A 16,132-nucleotide genomic window follows, 5' to 3' on the forward strand; every position below is an offset into this window, starting at 1 on the left:
GACATAATCCTGGGCAGTCATCTTGATTCTGCGTTTAGTGCTCCACCAAAAATAGGAATATCGAGTTAATTAACTGGGGACATTTTAGTTAAATCCCTTATTTATAGGACTCGAAGACAACTGATTTTTTGAGACAGAGTCTTACTCTGTTGCCCAGGCTGGAGTACAGTGGTGCAATCTCAGATCACTGCAACCTCCGCCTCCTGGGTTCAAGTGATTCTCCTGCCTCAGCCTCCCAAGCCGCTGGGATTACAGGCGTTCACCACCATACCTGGTTAATTTTTGTGTTTGTAGTAGAGATGGGGTTTCTCCATGTTGGTCAGGCCAGTCTTGAACTCCTGACCTTGTGATCTGCCCTTCTTGGCTTCCCAAAATTCTGGGATTACAGGCGTGAGCCACCACTGCACCCGGCCCTGATTTTAAAATCAAAATGTCACATTGATGATTTGAACACCTAAATGATGTTTTTAGGTTGACTTGTTTTTTTTCAATAAAATATGCCCATTATTTTGACTTGGTGAAGTTGTAGGACAATGAGAGTTTAATCTGCTGCTAAATGGAGAATGAGCTGATCTAACCATGTTGGACAACAGTTTGAGATTATCTAACACAGGCGTCCCCAAACTACGGCCCGGCCCGCGGGCCGCATGCGGCCCCCTGAGGCCATTTATCCGGCCCCCCGCCGCGCTTCAGGAAGGGGCACCTCTTTCATTGGTGGTCAGTGAGTGGAGCACAGTATGTGGCGGCCCTCCAACGGTCTGAGGGACAGTGAATTGGCCCCCTGTGTAAAAAGTTTGGGGACGCCTGATCTAATAGTTTGCAAATGTGTGCATCTTCCAATGTAGTAATTTGAGTTCTAGATATATAACTTGCAAAAATTCTTACACATATGCTGAGCACTATTAAAAATAGTCTGCTGAGCCAGGTGTGGTGTACACGCCTGTATCCCAGGTACTTGAGAGGCAGAGATGGAGGAATCACATAAGTCTGGGAGTCTGAATCCAATCTGGGCAACATAGTAAGATCTCATCTCCTAAATAAATAATAAAAGTAGTCTACCACTGAAAACTGTCCAAATGATTATTAATGAAAGAACAAAAAAATAAACTGTGGAATGCTCATTCAATGGGAAGTATGCATTGGAGAAAAAGAACTGATAACTGTGTATGAACATCAGTGAATGTCAAAAACGTACTGCTGTTGAGCAAAAGCAGAAGATATAGAAAGAGGTATACAAATGATTTCATTTACATCAACCCTTAAAAACTAGCAGTTCTAAAATCTAGATTGATGAGAGATCCATATGAAGATAAAAAACTTTAAAGAGAAAGAAGAGAATTGTTAACAGGAAATGCAGGAAGGACAGTGATACCAGGAATGGGTGGGCTGAGGAATGGGAATGTGATGGGTGAGAGTAAATAGATTTCATAAGGCACTGGTAATGTCCTGTTTCTTAACTTTGGTGGGTAAGCATAAGGATGATTTTAAAAAGCTTATTATAAGCTGGTTGCAGTGGCTCGTGTCTGCAATCCCAGCACTTTGGGATGCCACAGGTGCATCATTTGAGCCCAGGAGGTCAAGATCAGTTTAGGCAACATGGAAAAACCCTGTCTGTACCAAAAAAACCCACAGAAAGTTAGCAGGGCATGGTAGTGTGTGCCTGTAGTCCCAGCTATTTGAAGTTCCATCCCTTGTGCCCCAGAAATTGAGAGTACAGTGAGCCCTCTTTGCACCACTGCACTCCAGCCTCGGTGACAGAGCAAGACCCTGTCTAAAAAAGTAAATAAAATAAAATTAAATCCTAATTATTTAAAATGCACATGTATAATTCATGCATCTTTTAGTATAATTTTCAAAATCAAAAAGTAACAATAGATAATTAAATGTTGGAAGGAGGTGTAGATTACTCCAAACTCAGATCTCATTTTCATCTGTCATTTTTCATTTAAAAATAAATAAATGAATAAAACTGACAGTGACCATCTAGTATTCTTCAACGTAGCTAAAAATGGGTAGCCGTCTGCACTGTGCACTTTATTTCACAAATATAAATCTATTTTTATAAAACAGTAGATTTAAAAGCAAGTTGAATATTATTTAATACGTGTTAATTACATAAGATCTCTTTCATTCTATACTTCTCATATATACTTAGTAGCTAACTGTATGAATACTAAGATTTTAAATCAATTATTCAGAAATTTTAGTTGAATGCAGTCCATCAAAATGCCCATTTTTTTATGTTCCTGTCTCCTTTTAAGACAATTTTCAAAGATGAAATCAGACACTTAAGGCATTACCATCTCATTTCTCTTAGGTGTGTTCATGATATAACTGTGAGGCTGCCATTGTTGTATAATTTTAGGAGATTTAGATAATCTTCTCATTCTTGCCTTTTAGAACGGTGGCTACCATTTGAATACTTTTTACTTTTGTCTTATTTTCCAAAAGAAAATACTAGTAGATGACGGGCACTCTATGAAGCTTGCTGAACTAAACAACTAACCAAAAACAATGAAAGACACACAAAGCACGATATCTCATTAAATCCTCTCTAACTATACTATAAAGCTCATATTATCTTTATTTTTGCCCTTTTACAGAGAAGAAAACATGCAAAGAGAAGATGAAGAGACAACCAAATTAAGTGGCTATGCTCAGGTATGAAGTCTAGTGGTTTGTTCTGTATCCTGCACTGATATATTGCTCCCTCTTCCAGACCACATGATTGAGCAAAAAGTTTATTACTATAACTATGTTACAGGATATTAATATACATTACTGTATATAGTGTATAGTAATATATAGTATATATTGTAGTATGTTGTATATACTATATACAGTATATAGTATATAGTAATATTTGCTTTTTTATATAGCATATAGTAATACGTACTTTTAATTATGTATGTTTATGGGCAAAAGATTGATTTCACAATGTCTACTGCAGTTCATGTACACTATTAAATTACTTTGCAAATTATCATCATAAGTAACATTTACTCTAGGTAAATTATGCCCACATCAAGTAAATAATTCAATTAAGATGATACTGTTTTTAATACATACTTCCTTAAAATGTTTTTTAAGCCTCCACTTTCTGGGTGAGGCTGACAGTTCTAGAAGTTGATTGTCATGTGCTTATTTTCATTTTTGAGCATCCTTCATCGTCACACCAGGCTAGTAATTAGTGAGGATAAAAACTGCTATTGGGTAATGCAACGTTTCAACTATCATCCTGCTGCAGTGGAAGAAAAAGTTATTTTGTAAAATGAGAGCCCAGTGGTGTGGTTGTATTGACTTTTATGTCATGTTTGTTTCAGTTTACTAGTCAAAACAAGTTTCACAGCTCCTCCTGGTCCAGAAGGTTCCGTTTGCTTTATGAAAATGAAGCTGTCTTGTTTTCTGGTTCATAAATCATTGTCAAGAGGAGCTAGATAACAGAAACAAGTTCAGATTCCAGAATGATTATCCTAAGAGATGATGTATTAAATATACAGAATACAACTTGATTTTCATAAGCCACATTGACTTTGCAGAACTAAGACTGCAGGGAAAATTATTTCCTAAGAGGAGGAGTGAGAACTTGCAAAATCTAACCAGGTGGGAATGATGGGAGAGGGAAGGAAGTAGAGCATTTTTACATGTAAAGATGTATGTGCTTTCTCTAATTTTCTCTTCATTATTTACTGGCTGTCATTTATTTAAGTACTTGGTGCCTCTGTCTTCTATTAGTAATATGGGAAGCATCTTTAGAAAAAAAAAGCTTCCCCTTATTCCTAGATTATCTGCCGCTTTTCTTTCATCCTCTTCTCTGAATATTTTAATATCATGTAAAACATTTCTTCTACCTCTTCATAACCTAACCTCTCTCCCTGCAGTGAACTTGGTTTGAGTTGTACTTTTGGAATTCCATACCACATACCTAGTAGGCTTTCTAATGCTTCACCAGAGCTGCACGATCCATGGGCATGAAATCTGGAGAAAAATCACAGTGGAATGAGAAAGAGTCACAGAGATACTCTGAGATCAGAAGTGTCTTTGTGGTAACTCAGGGAACAGGTTTCTTGCCCCTAAATGATGCTAAGGCTGATTTTCTTTTCAATGAAGACGTCAGACCTCCAAGCTGGCTTAAAAATGCATTTGGCTGAAAAAGAGAGGTTTCTTCTGTGTAAAATGTGTTTTACTTCCTATTCAATGTCTTAGTTGCTTTTGGAGCTCTTTATTAGTCTGTTCTCATACTGCTGATAAAGACATCTCTGAGACTGTAATTTATAAAGAAAACGAGGTTTAATGGTCTCACAGTTCTACATGGCTGGGGAGGCCTCCCAATCATGGGCAACGGAGAAAGGCATATCTTATAGGGTGGCAGAAAAGAGAGAAAATGAGAACCAAGTGAAAATTGTTTTCCCTTGTAAAACCATCAGATCTTATGAGACTTATTCATTACCACAAAAACAGTACAGGGGAACTGCCCCTATGATTCAGTTATCTCCCACCAGGTCCCTCCCACAACAGGTGGGATTATGAGAGCTACAATTCAAAATGAGATTTGGGTGGGGACACAGCTAAACCATATTAGGTTCCAACTCACATTTCAGAAATCCCTCTTTAGAGAAACTTCCTCTCCCTGCAGCCACTACCTGGGGCTTGGTTTCTCTTGCTATTCCCTTAGAGCATCCGGTCACTGCTCCCTCTTCATACTTATTACAGGGATAGCCAAGGATTTATTTCATTATTAGCTCTTAAAATATTGGTCTCACTTGGTAAAATGAAATTTCTTGGGTGTAGATGTTCATGTTCCTGCACACTGCAGTCTGTGGGCAGGTGTACATCATATTAAGTATTCAGAGGCAGACTATAAAGAGAAACAAAGAAATGTACTCAAAGCCACTCAAACATTAAAGTGAAACTTTTTTTTTTTCCAGAAAGTGATTTATTTAGGCAGCGAAAGAGAAAAAGGAAAGAGAGAGAAAGCTTCCATGAAGATTGTGAAAGGGGAAAGTAAAACTTTTTCTAGCAGGGAGTTTAGGTGGAGATCCTAAGTATAGTCAAGATTTTATTCTATTTCAATTAGTATGATTTAATTCTAACTCAGAATAGAAGGTAAGAATCCATAAAGAGCAAAATGACATAAATAATTGTTATGTCACTATGTATTTTCCATACTATGAAAAGGAACTTTTTCTACCTGCCAGGAAAATCCTTGATTTCTGAAGACACTGCTGGGGAAGGTCACTGGTTCTGCTACCAAATTCATAAACAGGGGAACCTCCATCTTGCATTTCAGTTAGCCACAGCCCCTAGAAAGTTATAATCTTGTGTAATCTGGCTTATTTGATTAATTTATGACTGATGTGCATATCTAGGATTTTTACCCTTTTTTTTTTTTTCAGCAAAAGAATGATGTGAGGAATTGGAAAGTTACTAAAAAACTTTGATAGGTGCAGATGACCAGTTTGGGTGTTCATCTCAATGTGTATTTTTGAAACCAGACCAGTTGTCCCATAGAACTGATATGGTTTCTTCTGAATAAACAGAAATGGACCCTCCCAGTATTAAAACTTGAGGAAATTACAGTTGACTCATATGAGGTCCTTTCTCAGGAAACAAACTAGCAAGACTCCCAGATAGTATCAAGAAAGGAAAACTCACCAGATCACCACATCTGGACAGTGTGACACCAAACCCCTCACCCATCATGATTGCCTAACCAACCATCTGTTTCCTGTTTACCAACTCCTCTTGCTTCCTGCTCCCTGATTCCTATTTTCCCAGTTAAATTTCTTCCCTGCTGTACAAACCCTTAACTTCAATCCACCAGGAAGATGGATTTGAGACTGATCTATCTCCTCAGCTGCAGTAGCTAGTTAAAGCCTTCTTCCCTGGCTATACTCGTTGTCTCAGTGATTGGCTTTCTGTGCTGTAAGCAACAGGACTTAGATCAAACCCCAGGAATTTTAGTAACATTTTCAATAATACACTTAGAAACTCGTATCACCTGGATAATTACTTTAACCCATCACTTCATTGTACTTGCAAAAACTGGCTTTAGGATTTATAAAGTAAGAGTAAAATATCTGCTGGAACCTTGAGCATTCTAAGATATATGAGGCCTCCAGCCAGTGGATTAACTCATGTGAACTTTGCATTTTTTATAAATATTTAGATATCTATAAATATAATCTCATTTTCTATATGAATATTATATAATGTTGGTGCTTCACTCTTTAGGAAGAGTGATTTCTATAAAAAAATCAGTAGAGAAACCCTGCATGGTTTATTTTTTATTATGTATAACTTACAGGTCATTGAGTCAAGTACTGTGGCAAGATTTCTGAAAGGCTGGTGATTTTTAGGAAAGAACATCAATAGCATATGTAGCCGAGCAAACTAAAATAATTACAATCAAATTTCATGCTTCAGGGCATAAACTGATTTCCTGCAAGGGTCAGAAAGAAATTATACTGCTTTCACCAGTGTGGACTGCGTTGGGCAAATGACCCACCTATTTTTGTTTGGTTTTGCCCTTTTTTCTGAACCTAATGTAGTGCTCAGTTTTTATCAAGAATGTGGGTGATTTAGAGCACTTCTTGGTTGCGTATCAGGCTTACTTTCTTTCTGATACTGAGAAACTTTTCAATGGAACATGACACAAAATGAAGCCCTAGTTGAAAACGTGTTGATTCTAATGTAAATGTTTGTTCTTAGATTAATTATTAGAAGTTGGAGGTCTGGAAGAGAGAAGAAAGCAAAATGTTGTGATTTTGAATTTCAAGCCTATGATCTTTAAATGCACTGAGGATCATGTTTTCTCTTTGAGGTCCTCTAAATTCTTCTGCTTCAGGTAGTAAGTTTTATTAGTCTTGTCTCTTTTTCCTAGCTAACTTTTGCCGCCGGCACCCTCTCATTCAAATTCTCAATCACAACATACATTTGTTTTATGCAAAACAGCTTTAGTATCACGAACAATAAATTTTAACCTTTGCCATCATTTTTTTTTTTAGTGGGGTGGGTTGAAAAGGAGGAGAGGAGAAGAGCAAATGGTTATTCTCAGGCAGTGCTGGTGCTTCTACAAATGTAGCATGGAGGCCTTTGAGCTAATTACATTCTGTATATCTGAGCCAACTCGGAGAGCTTCATGCTGTCACTCAGATACATCTGGGCCTGATAACAATTGCAAATACTCAGAGCACACTTTAAAAAGGGCTTATGTTCCAACATGAAGCAACATGTTTTACAGTACTCAGAATGGCCAGATAAATAAAACAGCTTCACATTCAGAGCTTTGTGGGGGAAAATTTATTTTGTAACATTTCATTTAGAGCAGAAAAATTTCCCCACTGACAAGGGAACGTTTGACCCTAACATAATGTTAAGTTCTACCCACAGCAGTTTGAGGTAATGGGCAATAGAAGACTCTGGGCTGCCTTTAATGATGTTGGCTATAAGATTACAATCACTTCCCATTCAGAAGGACAGTTTTGGAGGTTTGGGTCCGAGTTAAAAGTATAGAGGAGAATTTATAAAAAGCTACCTCTACACATACATCCAAGGAGAGAGAGTAGAAATGAAAACACTGCACATTTCTAGGCCATATTCAGCATAAATGCCAAAAAGATCATGTTAGTTTATTTGGGAACAGTCTTTGGGGGAAGATTTGATGTGTTGATCACAGCCAGGTGACTTCTGAAATCATCATTCATGCTTTGGGGGGATGTTGGACAAAGGAAACAGAAAGGGAAAACAACTCCCAGAGCCAAAATTTTGCATAAGATGGTATCAATTGTCACTTTCCACCTGGCAGTAAAACTCCCCAGCAAGCTCTTCTGCTAACATAGGCTATATGGAAGTAATCGTCTTTCTCCTATGGAGAGTTGTGAAGTCATAAAATAGAGGGATATTACTGATTTTCACCTGACATATTTCCCTGTTCCTTGAATTTGCATCTTAAAAAAAGTATAGCTCTGATATATTAGTATTTAACACTCCTGCTCTCTTGTTGAGTATGCAGTGGTGTAACAAAAATACTCATTTTCTTCATCACATGCCCCTAGGCTCCATTTTTCTTTAAAAGGTGCCTGTAGTGACCACAACGTTATTATGGAGGGGGGAAAAGGTAACTTGAGCTGTACCATTTGTAGAGCACTTTGGAGTTTACTCTTTAATGCGTATTCTCTTTCTTAAATTTAAAAACATTGTAAAAGGAAGGTATTTAGCTCCCATTTGGCAGATGTGACAGCTGAGGCTTAGATTTACATAGCTCATCTTCCTAAATTACGCAATAGTAAGCAGCAGTAGAGCCTAAACTCAATGTCCATGGGTAGCTGGCATCAATAACTGAATAAAGTGCCTTTATTCATTATAGACCTTGACAATTACATAGCAATTTCAATTTTTTCAAAAGTGTTTTTCTTTTTTTCCTGTATCATTTTTAAAAAAAATAAATTCAGCGGAACCCAGCCATGTTTAAAAGTTGCCTGGAATTCAGAGGCACAGAGAAGTGATTAAATTTATTAACGAAGATACAGTAACTTAATAAGAATGTGGTATTCCTTTTAGATACCTATGAACATGTGTTATTTCAATGACTATGTGCCATATCACTCAAAGTATTATCTCAAGGAAGAAAATAAACACAGATTTTCGTGACTGTAATTAATGTGTTCCAAAACAACGCTTTACGTTTTACTGAATTCCCTGTGTACTCAGTTCTAAGGTCATCTCTCCAGAAGACAAACTACCCCTTTTTGTTAAGTTGTCTGGAGGTTTTGTTTGTTTATTTGTGTGTGTGGCGGGGGGGAACATCAGTTTCTTTGGAAAGCTGGCTGCTGCGTTCTCAGGGGTTATAAAAATGGGAATCATTTTTATTGGCAATCCACTGGAATAGTGCTGAGACAAATGGAAACTTGAAGATAAGGATCCTCTGAGGTGAGAACATACAGCTGTTGGGAATTGCGAGAGAATCTGACCAATAAAGGAAGTCACTATTTTTCCAGGCCTGAAGTGAGTTATAGGGCGAGACGGGTGTTGTATATTTATGTAAGGCAGCAGCAGGGAGTTTAAGCGGCTGTATATTGCTGAAAGAGCATCATTCACATTCAGGCAGAGACAAAAGGTGGAAATGAAGTAACATCCTGGCTGAAGAAGGCCTCACGACAGAATAATAACATTTCAAAGAGGGGGGCCGTGTGCAAGGCTGTGGGTAGGCCTCAAAATGAGGAAATGATCAAGATGCCTTGTCAGCCTTTCAGAAAACAGTTAGTCTCTCTCTCTCTCTCTCTCTTTCTCTCTCTCTCTCGACTAAGGCCTGGCCAAGTGTCCTTGGGAAGGAAAGTCATTTATCTTTCACAAAAACGCGTACACAATTAACTAGCAACCTTCATCGGTATAGTCAGCAAGATAGGTTTGCCAAAACTACTAGAAAAAATATGTATCAATGAACATATTACAGTTACACTTCAACTTGGTATTTGTTATGATCATGTACTCTAGCCTCACTGCATCAGCGTGGATACTAATTCAGGACAATATTTGAAGGACTAAAGTGGTTCTGACTGCTCAGAAGACTCGAAGAGGGTAGGCTGGGGGGAAGAGACTGTCTTATCTCCTGTGTTTATTTATTGTGTCCTTTTGTTTAGAGGAAGTAGCAAGAAGAAAGGGGTCATGAAATTACACTCCTCTAATGACAAATGGTGAGAGGGAGAGACAATCTGCTTTAGAAAAATGATCAAAAGAAGAGGAAAGGAAGAATTTTAACATTCAAAAAATATACGTTGCTAGTCTGTGAGGCGCTGCTAAAACGCTATATACTTCGTTTGGTAGAAATAGTCTAGGGTGCACCCAAATGCTAATTAAGATGTTATCAAAATTTTAGCTGGTAGACTATGTTGAATATTTCAGAAACTTTAGTCATTTTAGAAGAATCTTGTAACACAGGGAGCTCTTAGTTAATACTAAATTAGGATGGTTATTAAAACACAAGATGGCACAGGACTGGAATGAAAATAGCCATATTTTATCCTTCAAGTTTATATCTCTTGGAAAGCAATATGACAATTAAGAAAATGTTAAGTAAAATTAGAAGATGTCTTATGAAAATGTTTATGTTGTGGGTCATGGACTAGATTTGTGAGTTTTCCTTATTAGGACCAAGTACAAGGAAATGTCCAAGTGATTTTATACTAGACAAACACATATTTACAACGTCATGAGTATTTTGCTTAAGTTTTAAGGGAATAGTAGAATCATAAAACAAATATACTTGTGTCTCTGTTTTTCGCTTATTTTTTTCTTCTGCCTCTATACAGCTAAATATCAAACAACTATGAAAAGAAAAGAAAACAAAAAAGAATGCTGGGCTAAAATAATTTAATTTCCTTCATTGACCCTTTCTTAAAATTGTCACATGCCAATGTTTCAGTCACAGCAGAGGTGTTTACACATTCAACCCTAACATTATCAGAACATGGTATTTAGCAGGCTTTTCAATAGCCAAAGGCTAAGAGGCTAAGAATGAGCACAGGGCTCTTCATCTTCCTAGAAAATGAGCAATTTACAAGTGGGAACAGTTCATACTGCATCAGCAGGTGAACTTATCCAGCACAGAGCTGAAGCCAAAGATTTCTAGGAATGACAGCTTCAGCACATCTATGAAATGATCCTACTTGCCAATTTCCTATTTTTCCACAAGGGACATCTTAAGGGCTGGGGTCATGCAAATTCATTTCTGACTTCTGAAGCATCAGGTAATGGCTACTGCCAGAGGCAGGATCCCAAAACCATTAGCCCACTGACCTCATTGCATATGAATAAACCTAGTATTTTGACCACACACCCCATCTCATGGCATGCTGGCCTGGTACTAAAAAATGCATCGATGAAGAACACGTTGTATTAGGTCACTCATTGAAGCATAGCTTAGGAAAGCTTTAAGAAAAATGCCATTTCTACAGGACTTGAGCTCCATTGAGAAAAATAATGTCTGAAACATAGATTGTTCAGTTTCCACTCTTGCACTTACTCTGTGTGTGTGTTTGTGTGTGTGTATATATATATACACACATATACATACACATGTATAAACATACATATACACGTATATACACATGTATATACACACACATTTTTTGCATATATGCATGTATACACGTGTATATATACACACACATACATACAAAGAGAGAGTCTCACATTTATAAGGAATTACTTAGACTAAGACATACATATATGTGTGTGTGTATATATATATATATATATATATATATATATATGAAATTTCTTAGAATCACTGGGCACATCAGCTGTGGTTCATGTAAAAAGAAACAGCGAAACAGAGGGATAGGGAAGTGAAAAAAATATCTTCCATTTTTTGGCTTCTTCCTTAGAATGTTTATATAAGAAACCATTGGTTCAGTTGCAGGCACTTATGTGTCGTGGTGTGTTGGGGAAAAAAAAAACCCTCCATTTAAACACAGATTTTGACCTTTCCACCTTAGTCTCTTATATTTTCTTTTCTCCCACTCAAAGCATTTAGGTAAATTAGGATGAGGTCCCTCCATAACAATGCAAGGGGATCAGTTAAACTTTCATTTCTAATTTATTCATGAAGGAGCAAGGTCTTGCCTGGCTGAGCTGTGCATCATCCTGTCAGAATGACTTTCTCTCTTGTTGAGAAGGGAGATAGAAAGACAGGAAACTGGGAGCTGCAGCTCTCCTAGTAACTGCTGTGAGAATAAAAATGGGAGTACTTTCTTGCTTGGTTAAGTGAATGTGAACAGAAGTTTCAAAAACGAGGATAATAATTAAATTAGCATATATATGTGCATGAGTGTAGGAATTAAAATATATATAATAAATGTATTTATAGATTATAAATGCATAACATATAAAACACTATAATTCATGTATAATGCAAATACCTATTGCATTTATCAATAAGGATCTATTTATCAGTTTTGATAATATGATACACTATTTGTCATTAGCATATAGGTGCACCATCAATTCAGTGTACAAATGGATACAAAATGTTTATCACAATATAGGATATACTTGAATTAAATTTCCTAATCAAGCTGTTTTCAGTTCTACTGTATTGTTGCAGTTATAACTTTGTGTAAGCTTGACACTGTGGACCTTCTCCTTTAACAATTTTTGTTTCCATGCATAAAGATTAAGCTCTCTTTTGCCTTCTGTGCATGTGTGCATATTTTGTGCATTCTTGAACATGTGCAAGTTCGGAAGATATATTAGTCTTTAAAAGGTCCTTCATTTTCTCTCTCAAATTTGATTGGTTTAACATATTTAATGTTCTGTCTTTAACATTTCTCATCTTTTTTTTTCCTTTTAAAATGATTTGTTTGTTTTTTTGTTTTTTTGTTTTCCTTTCCTCCACTTCTCAATAGATTTCACATTTGGAGTCACGTGGGAAGGAAGGACAGAGTTTTATAATGTGAAAGACCTAATTCTATTTGATGAATAGGTTGCTCCATCTTGCTATTTCCACCCTAGCATTCAAAAATTATCATCTTTTATACATTAGAAAAAGGGAGGGGATGGGATCTGGCATTAGTTCTTTTAGTCGTCAGGAAATTACAAAATGTACACTTGCAAAGTAAGCAATTTTTGCAGTCTGCCTGCACATCCATCTTTTTAATGAGCCTTGTTTATAACCCGACGCCATGTTTCTAGTCACCTACCCTGTTTACATCTTTGGCTCCTTTAATTAAGAGAAGAACCAGTTAAAAGAAAGTAAGAAGAAATATTAATATGATCTGATTAATTCAGCTAGCAGGAGGTTATGGGGTACCAAGGTTATTATAACCTATAAAGGCAATGTGAATAAAGCTGTATCCATTTGTAATTTTATTAGGTGGAGCAAATTAGTGAGTCTGCATAGCAGTGACAAAAGACCCATTCCTGTTCTCCCTTACCCCCTACTGCAAGGGCCAGGTGCCCAAAGTTAGGCTCCATATTAAGCAAATGAGATCTGATAAATCTCAGCTGCACATCTAATGAGAACCTCCAGTGCTGGTGTTGTGCTAATTTGGAAAGATTAGCCAGGGTGTTTGTGTATGGCTGGTGGAAGTCCAATTGAAATAACAGTGAGGCATGGGGAAGAGGAAGCAAAACTTCGAAAGGGTTAAAGACAAAAAAACAACACTCTCCTGGAAAAGATAAGGCCCAGAATAATTGACAGTGGGCAAACCACGAGAAACAAACTATCAGGGGCAGCTTGAGGGGTGAAGGGAAAACTCCATTTTAAAAGAAGTATCAGTGGTAGCAACTGTCTTTATCATGGGAAAAACAATAAAGTCCACCTGTGTGGGCTTCAGCCTTCCCACACCAATCCCTCTGACATCAGGAACCCACATTTTGTCCATTTTCATGAAGTCAAAAGAAAACTGTAGAGTTTACTTGTGGCAAAGATGTGGTGCACCATGATGAGTGAAGTTGAATTCTGTGCAAAAGAAAGGAGGCATGGCCATAGTTTCAGATATGAAGATTTTAATATCATATCTGTCGTGGGAGCAGGTCTCATGGGCTGGTCTGTAGACTTTGCAAAGAGGTTTCATTAGTCTGAAATCCTGTCTAGATGAATTTTCTTGGGATTCCAGTGTGCAAATTATAGTTTCAATGTCTTGCTTCGTCTCATCAATCCTTCTAAACTCTAATTTCAGATGTGATGCTTATCTGGTATTTGTTCTTTCTTGACTTGGCATATCCTGCCAATGGATCCCATTCTTCACTAGTCTGTGCCTGACTTTTCTACCATCAGTTTGTCTCTGAGAATTTGGAGGGACTCATTCATCCATGGTATAGGACTGGGTTTCCATTTTATCACAAGTAAACGCTATGCTTTTTTCTGTCCATTCTTCCTTCCTTCCTTCCTTTTTTCCTTCCTTCCTTCCCTCCCTCCCTCCTTTCTTCTCTCCTTCCTTCCTTCCCCCCCTCCCTCCCTCTTTCCTTCCTTCCTTCCTTCCCTCCTTCCTTCCTCTTTTCTTTTCTTTCTTTTTTGTTTTTTGAGACAGAGTCATGCTGTCACCCAGGCTAGAGTGCAGTGGTGCAATCTTGATAAGTATACTCTACTCTTTCTAATACTTCTTAGTATTAGAAAATGTAATGTAATCACAAATTTGTAATGTATCACAAATGTAATGTGATACTTCTTAGTCTGATGCATATCCTGAACATAGATACAAATCTTTAAGGGCCCATCTGAGCTGTTAACCAACTCCAAATTAGAAAACATAACTTTTTACCACCAGCTGAGCTTTCTATTGAGTGTACTCTTATAGTAAAAGACAATAGTATTTGGATAATAGCAATATAATCAAAAAAGATGACACCAGCAACCCAATGGAAAAATAAAGGACATTCATTTTAAACAGACATTCCAGTGGCCAAAATTATTTAAATATGTTAAATTATATTAGGAATGAGCATAAAGTATGTTTAAAAATAATAAAAAATAACTAAAAATAAACTTTTTTAGTTCAGTAATTATTTCCGTTCAGATCTAAATATTTGTTTTCCCTCAAAATTTACATGTTGCAGTCTAATCCCCAATACAATATTATAAAGAGGTGGGCCTTTGAGAGGTGATTAATACCCTCATAAAAGAGGCCCAAGGGAGCTTATTTGCTTCTTCCACTATGTGAGGACATGTGTAAGGCACCATCTATGTGGAACGAGCTCACACAGGACACTGAATCTGCTGGAGCCTTGATACTGGAGTTTTCAGCCTCGTAGAACTATGAAAAATACATTTTGGTTGTTTAAAAATGTCTCACTCTTTAGTATTTTTGTTACAGCAGCCTAAACATACTAAGACAACTTCTCAAGAAAAAAAAAAATCTCTTAATGGAAATCAGTGAAAAGACAGGTAATTATTTTATATTTAAGTACTTTCTCACCACCATGTGCAGCAATAAAGTATCAGGTAATCACATGCAAAGCCACATGGATACTTGAATGTTAAGTGCCACATATTGCAACTGTGATAAAATGTTTACTTTGTGTTAGTATCTGTTAGTTACAGCAGGGATCCATGAACATATGTGACCTTACTATTTCCCTTCCAAATAAAACACGATAGTTGATCTGAGTGTATTGGAAGAAACAGAGATTTTGGAAAACAGGCTCTGCCACCTTCTAAGCTAGTTTCTGTGTTATTAAATAGTGATAACATCCAGCTCATGGGATTTTTGCAGTGAATCTGGGTGAAATAACATGTGTGAAGAACCTGGCACTCAATAAATGATAATTATTGTTATGATAATTATTTTCAGAAAATTTTATCTTGCAGAAAATAAGTAGGAAAGACTTAGAGCAACCATCGATTGGCATTATTTGCCTTGCTAGTTGGTAGTAATGTTTGATATAAAAAGGCTTCTGAGTCTAAACCCACACCTAGGAGAATGAGTCTGCACAAGCAATGTCTGCTTTGTGCACTGTTGAGGGAGGGCCGGCGTGATACCAGGCCTTTACTATGTAGACTCCAAGGAAGGCATCTTTCCAGATAAATTCCTCAATGGATTTCTTTGGAAATCTGAAGAAGTATGCAAACCCGTCTCAGAAAAATTATTTAAGATGAATAACCTAAAATACATGTAAAACAAAATCACTAAAATATTTAAAATTGATACTACAATATGCATTTTTTATTAACACATTAAGTAATAAGATCTTGTGGCAGGTCTTATAACTACCATTGTGTCAAAGTTGTATTGAGCATACATGATATTTTGAGATATCTGTGATCATGTAAGGTCATATGAACGTATTTGTAATAGCTTTTGGTGATAAATCATAGTTAGTACTGTTTTGATGTGTGTCATCCACATTCATAATGAAAGAAATGCAAAGTTCCAGTTCAAAAGTAGTGAAAATAACAAATACCGAGTGGAAGTGTAACTGTAAGTTACAGTATTTCCCATCCAATTTCATGTCCCCCTTGCTCTAAAATTCCGCATCAAGAATCTGTGTTCTAGAACCCCAAGTTAAGACCATCTGATCTAAATCTGAGAATCTTGTTTTCACTTAATCAGGCTGGTATATTGTCTTTTTTCCCCCATAATCACCTTCCCTATTTGCCCTTCAGCACATACTCTTCTGTTTTATGAAGTTC

At 36.9% G+C, this 16,132-nt stretch overlaps 1 long non-coding RNA gene across 3 annotated transcripts in view; it reads left to right on the top strand.

The window, feature by feature from the left end:
* Positions 1–16,132, top strand: part of LOC141584666 (uncharacterized) — a 397,655-nt gene that overhangs the window by 21,679 nt on the left and 359,844 nt on the right. For all 3 annotated transcript variants that reach the window (XR_012517850.1, XR_012517851.1, XR_012517852.1), the window contains exon 2: positions 2,604–2,661. This is a non-coding gene — a long non-coding RNA (uncharacterized LOC141584666). The remainder of the gene's footprint in view (positions 1–2,603; positions 2,662–16,132) is intronic.

This window comes from Saimiri boliviensis, chromosome 5 (assembly GCF_048565385.1).
Source record: "Saimiri boliviensis isolate mSaiBol1 chromosome 5, mSaiBol1.pri, whole genome shotgun sequence".
Lineage (NCBI taxonomy): Eukaryota > Metazoa > Chordata > Mammalia > Primates > Cebidae > Saimiri > Saimiri boliviensis.